The sequence below is a fragment of the Saimiri boliviensis genome, chromosome 8 (assembly GCF_048565385.1).
Source record: "Saimiri boliviensis isolate mSaiBol1 chromosome 8, mSaiBol1.pri, whole genome shotgun sequence".
NCBI classification, from domain to species: domain Eukaryota; kingdom Metazoa; phylum Chordata; class Mammalia; order Primates; family Cebidae; genus Saimiri; species Saimiri boliviensis.
The window spans coordinates 13690466-13706169 of record NC_133456.1 but is presented as its reverse complement, the minus strand read 5'-3'; the positions used below and the strand labels follow the sequence as shown (position 1 = coordinate 13706169).

The 15704-nt window shown below is 41.2% G+C and overlaps 1 protein-coding gene across 2 annotated transcripts in view; it reads right to left on the bottom strand.

Moving 5' to 3' along the window:
* The window catches only part of MAP4 (microtubule associated protein 4), a 228385-nt gene that overhangs the window by 155253 nt on the left and 57428 nt on the right, over positions 1–15704 (bottom strand). Inside the window, exon 1 of one of the 2 annotated variants that reach the window (XM_010337027.3) lies at positions 1820–4268. The exons of the other annotated variant lie outside the window; for it this stretch is intronic. The gene's annotated coding sequence lies outside the window, so the exon portion shown is untranslated. Of the gene's footprint in view, positions 1–1819; positions 4269–15704 lie in introns of those variants that run through there. 2 annotated transcript variants of the gene reach the window in all.

Genomic DNA, 15704 nt, shown 5'->3' with positions numbered 1-15704 from the left:
TGCAGAACTTTCCTGTCTTCGGATAGCAGAACTACCCACTGCGTTCTGTCTTTTTGCTAAGAGCTTTCCTTTCGTTCAGTAAATTCTACTCCACTAACTCTTTGATGTCTGCGTGCCTAATTCTTCCTGCTCATGAGACAAGAACCTGGACCTAGTTGAGCGAAGGAGCAAAAATCCTGTATCAGCTAGTTTCACTGTCAAAGAGAACTTAGAAGGACATCTGTGCCATCCTTAACAACATACCATAAAAGCCCAATAAATTTAATTTTCCTGAGAAATACATAATGACATTTACATGATACAATCTACTCAAAACTTTTCCTCATTTAAGGCACAGGGTAAAAATACAGACAAAAACACCAATACATTTTAAATATCATATATCAGAATACAGATTATCAAAGGGCAGCTTTTATTCATTGTAATCTTTCCCTTACCCAACCCTCAGCACCCCCCACACATATACACACACACTCCCAGATGACTTCCTGGGCTGTGCGTGGTTCATGGAATATGAACAGCAGCTAAAATTCAGCCTAATAGGGTAAAACTGATAGCAAATTATACAATTGGAAAGTGGGAAGGTCATAAGGCTATGAGTGCAACTAGCTAGTCACTTAGTATCTTTATTTCATCAAAAGTTAAGCTATTCTTTACTTGTCACCACACATAAATAGAATGTGATTTTTAAACACAAACATAGGGCCAGGCACAGTGGCTCACACCTGTAATCCCAGCACTTTGGGAAGCACAGAACTGTAAAGATATCTAGGTTAATATTTTCTTTTACGTTGTTTGTTTTTGCATGACATTTAAATGACAGAGAATTCTAAAGCCAACACTAAGCTGCTATTCTAGGACATTAGTGAGAATGCTGTGGCCAAAATACGGTGCTTGTTCCTCAGGCTTGAAAGGAACCTCACGTTGCAGCCAGTGTGGGAGATCATTTATAATCCTGACATGGATACAAGTATAGCCTGCTTCATAATAATTTCATATTCAACATCAGATTTTTTTAGTATGCCTAGCAGGTTTTTAGTTACTAAACAGTAACTTTATTCCCCAAATTTGTTTTTTACTGAACTTTCTGCAGAGGTCTATTACACAGCAAGCCAAACTTGTTATTTTTAATTTATTTAGCCACAAAACCTTGATTTATACTTTCAAACATATATTTCACTTAAAAACAAATCTTTAGCAAGGATGCCTATAGGAATCAACTACCTCTGAATGCCTCTAGATATTAAAAATAAATAAATAAGAAAAAAACAAGAGGAATCAACTACCAACTTAAACAGTTCACAGACATCTATGATTCCTCAGACAAATCTGAATTTCTCCTGCTCCTCCACGGAACAAGACTTGCAGATAGCAACAGACAACTGAAGATCTTGACTATCTAAGCAATAAACTCCAAATCCCCTGTAGAATATATTAACTGTCGACCCCTAGGTTCCTCCCTACACAGTTCAAGGACAACAGCTGTGCTATTACAAACTGATGGAATTTCCAGGCTTGGCAGGGTTCTGTTCATAACCACCATTTGTGCTGTTCATCATAGGATTAGCAACAGCAGAGAGCCCTTGATTACTAGAATAGCTGAGGCCATCACACAGCTACATTCCTGCATGAAAGAACACACTGATAACAGGCTAGAAGTTACATTTTACTTTGATGTAGTTACCAAAGAGTCCCCCCATCCTGCTATTTAAGGGAGCCCTGTCCTCTGGATATAAAAATACTGTATACACTCGCACATACATATTCACATACATAAAACCTTGCATCACAAAGCTAAAAGTGTAGTTTGCTTACTTACAGTAACTATCCAGGCAGCTTGCGTTCGGTCCTGACTAAATGCATTTTGGATCAGGCACCTGCCTTCAATATTTCTGTCCAAATGAATTTCAATCTATTTATTCAGGGAGAATACACTAGATACCTCCCACTGTCAGCCATGTGATACAGGCAGCATGATGTCTGAAGTCTGGTTATGTAGGCCAAAAGAAGAAATGACAATGACACAGCACTTATATTTCTGATATCATCATCCTTAAGGATGAATCTTCAATTTTATCTGAATGTTTAAATAAGTAAAGCTTTAAAAGAGTCTCAATAATACCTAATCTCTCAAAAATTTTGAAAAAGAGAAAGAGCAGTTTTTTAAACTTTACATTTATCCCACTTCCTTCCTCTAATTAACACAGAAAAACAATCTATATCAATCCAAAAATCATTTCCAACCACATACGATATCTAAAGGGTTTTGCGGGGTTTTTTTTTCCTTTTAAGACAGAGTCTCAGCCCGTCGCCCAGGCTGCAGAGTGCAGTGGCATGATCTTGGCTCACTGCAACCTCCACCTCCTGGGTTCAAATGATTCTCCTGCATCAGCCTCCTAAGTAGCTAGGATTGCAGGTGTGTGCTACCACACCTGGCTAATTTTTGTATTTTTAGTAGAGATGAGGTTTCACCATGTTGGTCAGCCTGGTCTCAAACTCCTGGCCTCAAGTGATCCACTCACCTCAGCCTCCCAAAGTGTTGGGATTACAGGCATGAGCCACCATGCCTGGCTCTAAAGGTTTTTGTAAAACACCAGTTCAAATGATCTGGAATCCAATCCCCTCACTTTAATAGATGAAAAAAAAAATGAGAAATGGAAAAACCAAGTAACTTATTAATGAGGCTGGGACAAAGGATCAGGCCAAAAGAACCATAGAACAACAAAAGCAGAAGCAGAGAGCAACAAAATAAGTAAAACCTTGTAGTTCTATAGTTTCTGCTTTTATCTAACACAATGACATCACTGTACTTAAAATACCTTTTGAATTATACCTGCTTATATATACCTTTACCTACCTACTACTTATAAATACCTATCTTTTCTTCTTTAAGGAGGGAGAGGCAGGCAAGATGAATCCTGAACATCAGGAAAAGGGACTGATCTAAAGGGACCCCAATGCCGGGCCCAGTGGCACATGCCTATAATCCCAGCACTTTGGGAGGCCGTAGCAGGTGGATCACCTGAGGTCAGGAGCTCGTAACTAGCCTGACTAACATGGTGAAACCCAGTCTCTACTAAATAAATTTAAAAAAAATTAGCCGGGAGTGGTGGCACATGCTTGTAATCCAAGCTACTTAGGAAGTTTAGACAAGAGAATCCCTTGTACCTGGGAGGCGGAGGTTGCAGTGAGCTGAGATCATGCCATTGCACTCCAGCCTGGGCAACAAGAGGGAAACTCTGTCTCAAAAAATAAATAAATACATGGACCTCAATGCTTAGATTTTGTGTGTGTGTGTGTGTGTGTGTGTGTGTGTGTGTGTATATCCAAACTCTTTCATGTGATATCAAGGCTGACTGAGAAGACTCAGTCCTATCACATACCATAATCATCAGCAGCTTTCCATGTGAGGCCTCCTATCCATGTGAGGTCTCCCTACAATTTAGTCGCATGGAACCACCTGCCATCTGATATTATCACTGTATACCCTATGCTCATTTGTTCTCCACACCTGAACTTATCTTCTCTCCCTTCTCATTTGTGAAAGTCTTGAAATCAAGGTCCACATCAATTATCTTATTACCTTTCCTGTTACTCCTTCTTTCTCCTAGTGCTATTCAGAACTAATTCACCATCTGTCTTGTCTATATTGTAGTTCACTGGTCCCCAGACCTCTTTGGCACCAAGAACAGGTTTCATGGAAAACCATTTTTCCATAGATAGTGGGAGAGGTGGGGGTGGGGGAGAGACGGTTTTGGGATGAAACTGTTCCACCTCAGATTATCAAGCATTAGATTATCATAGGAGCATGCAACCTAGATCTCTCGAATACGCAGTTCACAATAGGGTTCGCTTCACGCTCCTATGAGAATCAAAAGCTGCTGCTGATCTAACAGAAGGCAGAATTCAGGAAGTAATGCTGGTTCAACTGCAGCTCACTTCCTGCTGTGCAGCCCAGTTCCTAACTGGCCATGGACTAGTACCAGTCTGCAAACCAAGGGTTTGGAAAATCCCTACTGTAATTAGTTATCTATACCAGCTCCTATAAACTGCTGGGTCCCAAAGGGGAAGGACCACATCAAAGTGATGTGCACATCTTCTCTGTTCTCTGTAGTAAATTACACACACAGGAGACAGGCCAAAATGGTGGGGAAAAAAAAGGGGGGGGGGTGCTAAATAAACATTTCTAAAATGACACAATGGAAGTTATTAGAAATTGAATCTAATTTGAAATTAATCAAAAGTTCCAAAATTACAAAAACTCTTCAGAACTAGAAAAAGAACAAACAGATTCAAGGTTGAAGGGTTATCACCAATTAAGAATATCCACCTCAGGCCGGGCGCGGTGGCTCACACCTGTAATCCCAGCACTTTGGGAGGCCGAGGCAGGTGGATCACGAGGTCAAGAGATCGAGACCATCCTGGTCAACATGGTGAAACCCCATCTCTACTAAAAATACAGAAATTAGCTGGGCGTGGTGGCGCCTGCCTGTAATCCCAGCTTGGGAGGTTGAGGCAGGAGAATTGCTTGAACCCAGGAGGCGGAGGTTGCGGTGAGCCGAGATCGTGCCATTGCACTCCAGCCTGGGTAACAAGAGCGAAACTCCATTTCAAAAAAAAAAAAAAGAATATCCACCTCAGCCAGGCACAGTGGCTCATGTCTGTAATCCCAAAAGTTTGGGGAGGCTGACATGGGTGGATCATGAGGTCAAGAGATCAAGATCATCCTGGCCAACATGCTGAAACCCCATTTCTGCTAAAAAATACAAAAAAAAAAAAAATTAGCTGGGTATGGCGGCGTGTGCCTGTAGTCCCAGCTACTCGGGAGGCTGAAACAGGAGAATCACTTGAACCTGGGAGGTAGAGGTTGCAGTGAGCCGAGATCTCGCCACCGCACTCCAGCCTGGCGACAGACTGAGACACCATCTCAAAAAAAAAAAAAAAAATTAGCTGGGCATGGTGATGTGTGCCTGTAGTCCCAGCCACCCGGGAGGCTGGGGCAGGAGAATCACTTGAACCGGGAGACAGAGGTTGTAGTGAGCTGAGATTGTACCACTGCACTATAGCCTGGCAACACAGCAAGACTCTGTCTCAAAAAAAAAAAAAAAAATTCACCTCATTTATTCCACTTTCTAAACACAGTTTGTACAAGAGCAAGCATGTTGTCTAGAATCATGGAAAGAAAGCCAATAGGGAACAACCGTACGAACCAGCTTTCCATGCTGGTCCTCTTATAATTATTAGGTAAAGCAATAAAAATTGCTCTCTCTGCTTTTATAAAAGCATGACATGATGCAATGTGGCAAAAACAAATTATTTAAGAGACCAGTTACTGGCCTGGCATGATGGCTCTCACCTGTAATCCTAGAACTTTGGAAGGCCAAAGCAGGGACCACTTGAGCCCAGGAGTTCAAGAACTTACCTGGGCAAGATGGCAAGACACCACCTCTACAAAAAAAAAATTTTTTTTAATTAGCTGGGTGTGGTGGTATTTGGCTGCAATGCCAGCTCAAGAGGCTGAGGCAGTAGGATTCCTTGAGCCAAAGAGTTTGAGGATGCAGTGAGTTATGATTATGCAACTGCACTCCGACCTGGGTGAGAAAGACCACATCTCTGAGAGACAAACAGGGAGAAAGATTATCAGTTACTACCATCACTTAATATAATCATATAAATACTAAAACTTTTATAATTATTAAAATATTAAATCTCTATAGTTATCAGCTCATATATCTGTCAGAAAATAGTAAATATATCATGTAACTTTAGGATTACTTAGTGCTGAGGAGATTAGATGAAAGGAACAATATTAATACTTCATCAGCTCTTAGCTTTTGAGAATTATTTTATTAAATAAAAAATTCTCTTTTGGCTGGGCATGGTGGTTCATGCCTATAATCCCAGCATTCTAGGAGGCTAAGGCAGGAAAACTGCTTGAACCCAGGAGTTCAAGATCAGCCTGGGCAACGTAGTTCAGACTGTATCTCCATAGAAAACATTTTAAAATTAGCCTGCACACCTGTGGTCCTGGCTACTTGGGAAGCCAAAGCAGGGAACCACTTTGGAAGGCTGAGGTGGATAGATCACTTGAGGAGGGGAAGGTTGAGGCTGTAGTGAGCAGTGATGACACCACTACACTCTAGCCTGGGCTACAGAGAGAGGCCCTGTCTTGAAAATAATAGCAAAAGGAAAGAAAAACTTCTCCCATTAAGTAAAGTGAAGTTTCACTCTATTTTAATATATATCAGTGAAAATGAAGAAAAGTAGAAAGCAGAAGAGGACACAGGAATTTGTGCTGATAATTCCGTAATTTTTTTTTTTGAGACAGAGAGTACAGATGAGCTGGCCAGGCTGGTCCTGACCTCAAGTGATCTGCCTGCCTCAGCCTTCCAAAGTGCTGGGATTACAGGCATGAGCCACCATGCCAGTCTTTTAATTGTTTATTTACAATGTGTGTCCTACCTGTTTATTTAAAGTATTCCCTTAGACTTCAGTTCCCAGATGGCTATGATAGCATCTTTCTCACCTTTTATCCTGGACATCTAATATAATAAACTTGAAACCTCATAGGCTCTCATTAAATGCACATTTGTCCTGCTAGGTGAATTCTGTTCTGTATCATGATACCATCCTTCTCTTGTTGGGGTTGATGTGTGTTCAACTGGAAGCACCCTCATGGCTCTTCTAAGTATTGGTCCTAGGCAGGACTAGGGTCAAGTAGTTCAGCTTTTCTGAGCAGGAAAAAGATACAAACACTATAGGAATGCTTAACAAGCATTTTGTAGTCGTGGTCAAAGACCTTAGACATAATACCTTACAGACTATTTTAAAAAGAGGGGGAAAAGCCTAGAAACTAAAAATGTCATTACTAAATGAAAACTGAACAAGCAAAAGTTGAAGAGATCTTTCATTAACGTAACTTTTAATATTTTACCTGAAATACAAGTAAAAATCTGAGTTAAAAGTTAAAAAAAATGCTGGATTAGAATTATTCAGGGACAGGGTTAAGCAATATAAGTTTTCTTTGTTGTTGTTGTTTTGGTTTTTTTAGAGACAAGATCTCACTATGTTGCCCAGGCTGGAGTGCCGTGGCTAGTCACAGGTGTGCTCATTGTGTACTACAACCTCAAGCTCCTGGCTCAAGCAATCCTCCAGCCTCAGCCTCCCAGGTAGCTGGGACTAGAGGCATATGCTACTGCACAGAAAATCAGTGTTGTTGGTTTTCTCATAGTAAGGATAATCATGACACAGAGAGGCACGCACAATTGAGGGTCACTGAATTACAACAATCTGCCTAATCCATTCAAGATAAAATTCACTGAAATGAAATACAACACAGGATTAATACAACTTAACACTAGAAAGACACTGAATTCCCCCGTTAGGGAGGTAGGTATTTTATAATCAGTCTACTAGACGTAGAATCTGAGGCACAGAATTTTGTGCAAGTGATTTACTGAAGGAGTGCTTTTAGGAGAAACCTACAAGGCAATGAATCTACTAACATAATTGACCACATTAACAGATTAAGGAAAGAAACTAAAAGCTCATCTCTCAGAATCAGAAAAGGATCTGGAAAAAGCAAATTAGGATAGAAAATGCATCCTTTATCTGACAAAGGGTATCTACAAAGAAAAAAGAAAACTTCCCTCAAATATCATTCCCTTTAGATTGGATAGAAATGAGAATGTATACTATTGCCGTTTCTAATCAATATTCTGCAATGAGCCAAGATAAAACATTAAAAGCATACAGATTGTTTAAAAAAGCATAAGGATTATAAAGTAAAAAAAAAGATAATGAATTATTTGCAGGCAACATAACTACATACATAGAAAACTAAATATCGATTAGAATCAGTAATTTAGTAAGGTTGTTGAACTCTAAAATTTAAAACCCAATTATATTCCTATGTATCAGCAAAAACAATCAGAAATTTTTAAAAATTTAAAATACCACCGTTTGCCGTGGCTCACACCTGTAATCTCAGCACTTTGGGAGGCCGAGGCCGGCAGATCACTTGAGGCCCAAAGTTTGAGACGAGCCTAGCCAACATGGCAAAACCCTATCTCTACCAAAAATACAAAAATTAGCTGGTCATGGTGGGGGCACATCTGTAAGCCCAGCTACTTGGGAGGCTGAGGCAGAATTGCTTGAACCTGGGAGGTGGAGGTTGCAGTGAGCTGAGATCAACACTGCCCTCCGACCTGGGCAACAGAGCAAGACTCTGTCTCAAAAAAAAAAACCATTTACAATGGCATTTAAAAAATTACCTAGGAATAATTTAATAAAAGATATCTATGACTGCTACACAGAAAACAAAAAAAAAATGGAAAGAAATTAAAGACTTAAATAAATTGCAGGATCACAATCATATAACTATGTACTGGAAGACTTAATATTTTAAAGGTATCAACTATCCCCAAACTAATCTATAGATTTAACATAATCCCAAGCAAAGTCCAGTAGGTTTTTTCTTTTCAAATCAAACTGAAAAGTTGATCCTAAGTTTATACAGAAACAGGGCCGGGCGTGATGGCTCAAGCCTGTAATCCCAGCACTTTGGGAGGCCGAGGTGGGTGGATCACGAGGTCAAGAGATCGAGACCATCCTGGTCAACATGGTGAAACCCCGTCTCTACTAAAAATACAAAACATTAGCTGGACACGGTGGCGCATGCCTGAAATCCCAGCTACTCAGGAGGCTGAGGCAGGAGAATTGCCTGAACCCAGGAGGCGGAGGTTGCGGTGAGCCGAGATTACGCCATTGCACTCCAGCCTGGGTAACAAGAGCGAAACTCCGTCTCAAAGAAAAAAAAAAAGCCGGGCGCAGTGGCTCAAGCCTGTAATCCCGGCACTTTGGGAGGCCGAGGCGGTTGGATCACGAGGTCAAGAGATCGAGACCATCCTGGTCAACATGGTGAAACCCCATCTCTACTCAAAATACAAAAAATTAGCTGGGTATGGTGGCATTTGCCTGTAATCCCAGCTACTCAGGAGGCTGAGGCAGGAGAATTGCCTGAACCCAGGAGGCAGAGGTTGCGGTGAGCCGAGATCGCGCCATTGCACTCCAGCCTGGGTAACAAGAGTGAAACTCCATCTCAAAAAAAAAAAAAAAAAAAAAGTTTATACAGAAACAAAAAAAACCCTAGAACAGCCAAGGCAATCTTTGAGAAACAAACTTAGAACTTAAGATACTAGAAAACTCACTGATGGATTTAACCATGTGAAAATGCCGAAATCTGATAAGTTTCTGACCTACTGCAATTTCGTATGTTTAGAGTTAAAATACATAAATACAGTAATGAAGACATTGTGGTACCAGCACAACCACTAAGAAAGAGTCCAATGTACTTAGTGCACTAAATATCTTTTAAAAAGAGGCCAATGCAGGCAGGCACGGTGGCTCATGCCTGTAATCCCAGCACTTTGGGAGGCCAAGGCAGGTGGATCACAAGGTCAGGAGTTTGAGATCAGCCTGGCCAATAACGGTGAAACCCCGTCTCTACTAAAAATACAAAAAAATTAACTGGGCATGGTGGCATGCACCTGTAGTCCCAGCTACTCAGGAGGCTGAGACAGAAGAATCGCTTGAACCCAGGACACGACAGTTGCAGTGGACAGAGATTGCGCCACTGTACTCCAGCCTGGCTGACAGAGCTAGACTCCATCTCACCAAAAACAAAACAAAACAAAACAAAAGGCCAATGCAAGAAAGAAGTTTTGAAACAGAACCATATTAATATGGATACTTAATATTTTATAAATGTAACATTGCAGAACAGTGGGAGAATTAATGTCCTTTCAGTAAGTGGTGCTGAGCCAAAAGGGTATTTTGAGTTCTACTTGGCAGTATATACAAAAAGTAATTCCAGGTGGATGACAGGCCTAAATGTGAACAGCAAAACAACACAGCTTCTAGAAGATAACATGGTGATTATTTTCATGATCATGGAGGCAGATAAAGAAAACAAACGATGAAGAGAGTAGGGAGACAGGGATAGGAGAAGGAAAAGAGAAAAGCAAAAAGAAGAGGTTGAGGTGGGAGGATCATTTGAGCACAGGAGTTCAAATCTAGCATGGGCAAGGTGGCAAGAAGGGAGGGAGGGAGGGAAATTCCCCACAGCAGTACTTACCAAGTTATAAGAAACAGATGGGCTTCTTATTTCTAATTGTAACTCTCAATGATTTTTTAAAAAATGAAGTGATGCCTTTAAACCTGAGAAAAACTATTTTGAAGCTAGATTTTTACAGCTAACTCATCCATTAAGTGAAGGCTAAAATGGGAAATTCAAACACATAATTAAAAAAACCTTATTTTCCAGGCATTCTTTCTGAAAATGAACTTCAGCAGATTCCAGAAAATGAAAAATGAACACAGTATCCTATGGAAGCTGCAGTATCCAAGAAATAGTATCCTTTGCATAAGAGAAATGAAATGTAATCCTAGGATGACAATAATGCACTAGATCTAGAAACAACTCTGTCCAAAATTAACCTTTCCACAGTGACTTAGACATATGGTGCAAATAGCATATGAAAAAAGGTGCAATTGAAAACAGAGGAGGGGAGCAGTTTACTGAAAAGGAACTACAAAACAAAGTATTTAATCCAAGCATAATGTAAACTGAACTATGGCATTATTCTGAGCTAATCATACATTTCAAAGAAACAAGGCTTAGAATTAGAAGACTCTCATCAAATTTACTAACATAGGATGGATCCATAAAAAAAAGATATTTTTTACTTACATACAAAAGAACATATAATATACTGTATCAAGAAAGCAAAAGAAAAGAGAAGGAGGCAGAAAGATGGACATGACTCCAAAACAGCAGCTGAAATCAACTAAAAGACTTTTGCTGACTCTCTGAGTTTACCCTTAAGTGGGCAGAAGTCAAAGAGAACTTTGCCTGCTCACTGGAATGTGTTTCTCTATTGGTCTGAGAGTCTACATGTGCTGACCTTTAAAAGACAGTATAAGGTTTGTCTGTTTTCCCTCCTGCTAACAGGCTGCTAGATTGGACATGGTGGACAATGACTTTCCTTCTGATGTTGGCTGTATTAAATATTCTATTGTTTTTCTTAAACACTGGAAGATTTTTGCAATCGATGTATTTTTAGTCATTTAAAACTAAGCAAGCTATGACAACATAAAAGACAAATTTAAACCACAAATGAAACTACAAACAAAAATAACAAATATAATCATCTGGGGATGGCAGGGGTCCTAAACATAACAAGCATCAAAGGGCTGCTTTGACTTGAAATACTAAATTCCTTCCAAGAAATTTGGAAGTAAATTCACAGTAACCAAAGATACAAAAAGCAATATGCAACAGGAGAAAATTTTTGGTTGTGAATAGAGTATCAAAAAACGGGCTGGGCACACTGACTCACAACTGTTAATCCCAGCACTTTGAAGGCCGAGGCGGGCGGATCACGAGGTCACAAGATCAAGACCATCCTGGCCAACATGGTGAAACCTCGTCTCTACTAAAAATACAAAAATTAGCTGGGTGTGGTGGTGCACGACTGTAGTCCCAGCTGCCTGGGAGGCTGAGGCAGGAGAATTGCTTGAACCCGGGAGGCAGAGGTTGCAGTGAACTGAGATTGTGCTACTGCACTCCAGCCTGGTGACAGAGCCAGACTCCGTCTCAAAAAGAAAAAAAGGCCAGGTGTGGTGGCTCACACCTGTAATCCCCGCATTTTGGAAGGCTGAGGCAGGCGGATCACCTGAGGTCAGGAGTTCAAGACCAGCCTGGACAACATGGTGAAACCGTGTCTCTGCTAAAAATAAAAAAATTAGCCGGGCGTGATAGCATGCACCTGTAATCCTAGCCACTCAGCAGGCTGAGGCAGGAGAATCGCTTGAACCGGGAAGGCAAAGGTTGCAGTGAGCTGAGATTGCACCACTGCAGTCCAGCCTGGGCAACAGTGTTTGACTCTATCTCCAAAAAAAAAAAAGCATAAAAAAAAAAAAGTACAAAATGAAAAGACTGTGACAAAGATGGGAATTCTGTTTCTTTTTCCTGGGTGCTCAGAAAGACATTTCTTATCTCCCTTGGAGTCAGAAGTTGAGATCATGTGAGCAGGTTCTAGTCAAAGGAGACTAGCAAGTCTAGTCTCCTTGCTGGTGCTCTTTGCTAACAACAAACTAAATACAAAGAATCCAGCAGAAGACTCCAAGACACTAGATGGAAGGGGTTGAAATTCCTCAATTACATGACAGCCGTAGGCCAAATGCTCAGACTATGACACGAGCAAGAAATAAACCATTATTGTGTTAAGTCACTGAAATGCTAGGTATGTTAAAGAGAGAGCATCAATCATCCTAATTAATAGAGATCTTACGTATCTAACATCCAAATTTTACAAATAAGGAAACTGATGAACAATGAGCTTTCCAAAAATTATACTAGTTGGTAGGAGAAACAGGTCTCCTGACTTTCTATTCAGGGACCTTTACATAGTAAAAGACTATTGTGCTACATTTATAAGTAAAAGTTATTATCTCAACATTTGTTCCAAAACCACAAAAAGGCAGTGCAATCATTTTTTTCTTTTTTTTTTTTTTTTGAGACAGGGTCTCACTCTGGTGCCCAGGCTGGAGTGCAGTGGCCTGACCACGACTCACTGCAACCTCAACCTCCTGGTCACCTCTGTTTATAAGAAAAGAATTCTCCATGAAGTTCTTTTTCAGTCTACCATTTTATGATTTGACTCTGTTCATGTTGACAAAATGTCTTGAGTATCTATTAGAGAGAACTATATAAAATGGCTGATGTTTGACCATTAATTTACTGACAAAATGTGATTTCATATGGCTTGACTTAATAGTAAATGACAAACACTGCAGTTTTTTTGTTTTTCCTGAGATGAAGAGATGAAGTCTCTTTTGCTCTGTTGCCCAGGCTAGAGTGCAATGGCACCCTTTCCACTCACTGCAACCTCTGCCTCCTCTGTTGAAGCAATTCTCCTGCCTCAGCCTCCCAAGTAGCTGGGATTACAGGCGCCCACCACCATGTCCAGCTAATTTTTGTTTTTTTGTTTTTCCTTTTTTTTTTTTGAGACAGAGTCTCACTCTGGGCCAGGCGCCAAGCTGGAGTGCAGTGGTGCGATCTCGGCTCACTGCAACATCTGCCTCCCGGGTTCAAGTAATTCTCCTGCTTCAGCCTCCCGAGTAGCTGGGACTACAGGCGCATGCCACCATGCCGAGCTAATTTTTTTTATTTTTAGTAGAGATGGGGTTTCACCATGTTAACCAGGATGGTCTCGATCTCTTGACCTCGTGATCTACCCGCCTCGGCCTCCCGAAGTGCTGGGATTACAGGCCTGCACCAGCACACCGGACTGATTTTTGTATTATTAGTAGAGATGGGGTTTCACAACGTCAGCCAGGCTGATCTCCAGCTCCTAACCTCAGGTGATCCGCCCGCCTCGACCTCCCAAAGTGCTGGGATTATAGGCCTGAACCACCAAGATGTCTTTTTTTTTTTTTTTAAAAAAAGAGACGGGGTTTCCTCATGTTGACCAGGATGGTCTTGATCTCCTGACCTCATGATGCACCTGCCTCAGCCTCCTAAAGTGCTGGGATTACAGGCATGAGACATGCGCCTGACCCATGACATCTTTTTATAAGAAGAAATAATATGCTGACTCGGTTGGATGTGGTGGCTCAACCTTGTAATCCCAGTCCTTTGGGAGGTGAGGGTGGGCAGATCACCTGAGCTCAGGAGTTCAAGACCAGCCTGGCCAATGTGATGAAACCCCATTTCTACTAAAATTACAAAAATTAGCCAGGCATTGTGGTGCACACCTGTAATCTCAGCTACTTGGGAGGCTGAGGCAGGAGAATTGCTTGAACCTGGGAAGCAGAGGTTGCAGTGAGCTGAGATCGCACCAGTGCACTCCAGCCTGGGCTACAAGCATGAAACTATGCCTAAATAATAATAATAATAATAATAATAATAATAAGCTGACTTAGAGGCTCCTGAAATTAAGTATTAAAATGTTCTCCATATCTAAAAAAATACTGTCATTGTCAGCTTTACAATTTCCACCCATCACCACAACCATGCCCCCAAAATCCACATATCAATACAGCTTTAACTGAATTAGAATCAATTTACTTGAAAAAACAGAAACTTATGCATCGCCCATTAATATGTACACATCTGCCAGATAATGATCAGAGGCAGCAAGTATGCCAAGAGTCCAAAAAGCAGGGGAGAATCTTCTGTAGCCTAGAAAAAAGTACACCTAGAGAAAATGTAAGAGTCTCTTCTATTCCCAAAGCACTTAGACTAGTAAGACTTCCTGATGTCCCCAACTCATAAATGGTCATTCTTTCACAGCTCAAGTAAATACATGTATGAAAATATAAAATAAAAAAGAGTAAAAGAGAACCTTAAATTTTCCAGTTTACTTTCAAATTTTAAAACTCAGAAAAGAGAGATCCAATATGTTTCCCTTTGCCCAAAGCTATCTAGTTAACTAGAGACAAAGCTACAAGCAGGACAAAGGTCTCCCAACTCCCACCAAGCCCAGAGTTCCCTCCCCAAGATGAATACTCACTGAACCCACAAGAGAAGCACCAGTTCAGAGTGCAAACCTAGGTCAAACAGGCCCCTCAGTGCAGTGGCCCACAACAGTGTTTTGAAAAACAGCCAGTATCTCCAAAATCAGTAATCTTTGCATGAAAATACCAATTTACAACTTTTTTTAAAAACACAGGGCCATGTGTGGTAGCTCATGCCTGTAATCCTAGCACTTTGGGAGGCTGAAGTAGAAGGATCACTTGACCCCAGGAGCTCAAGACAAGCCTGGGCAGCATAGTGAAACTCCATGTCTACAAAAAAATTTAAAAATTAGCCGAGTATGTATCTGTGGTTCCAGCTTCTCAGGAGACTGAGGTAGGAGGACTGCTGGAGCCCAGCAGGTCAAGGCTGCAGTAAGCGATGATTATAGTACTGCACCTCAGCCTTGGGTAACAATGCAACACCCTGCCTCAAAAAAAAAAAAAAAAAAAAAAAAATCAGAAGATCAGACTGTGACCATGTATTTCCACTTAGCAACAACATACCGGAGCTGAGAAATAACTGCCTCTGTAGATACCCATTCACACAATGTCTACAACATAAGTTCTTAATTGAGACCAACTTCACTCACTTTAACTTCAAGAATACTGCAGGAACTAGGCACTGTGGCTCACACCTGTAACCCCAGCACCTGGGGAGGCTGAGACGGGCAGATCACCTGAGGCCAGGAGTATGAGATAGACCTGGCCAAAATGGTGAAACCCCATCTCTACTAAAAATGCAAAAATTAAGGCCGGGCGCGGTGGCTCACACCTGTAATCCCAGCACTTTGGGAGGCCGAGGCAGGTGGATCACGAGGTCAAGAGATCAAGACCATCCTGGTTAACATGGTGAAACCCCGTCTCTACTGAAAATACAAAAATTAGCTGGGCATGGTGGCGCACGCCTGTAGTCCCAGCTATTCGGAGGCTGAGGTAGGAGAATTGCTTGAACCCAGGAGGCAGAGGTTGCAGTGAGCCGAGATTGCGCCATTGCACTTTAGCCTGGATAACAAGAGCACAACTCAGTCTCAAAAAAAAAAAAAAATTAGCTGTGTGTGGTGGCACATGCCTATAGTCCCAGCTACTTGGAAGAATGAGGTAGGAGAATTGCTCAAACCCGGGAG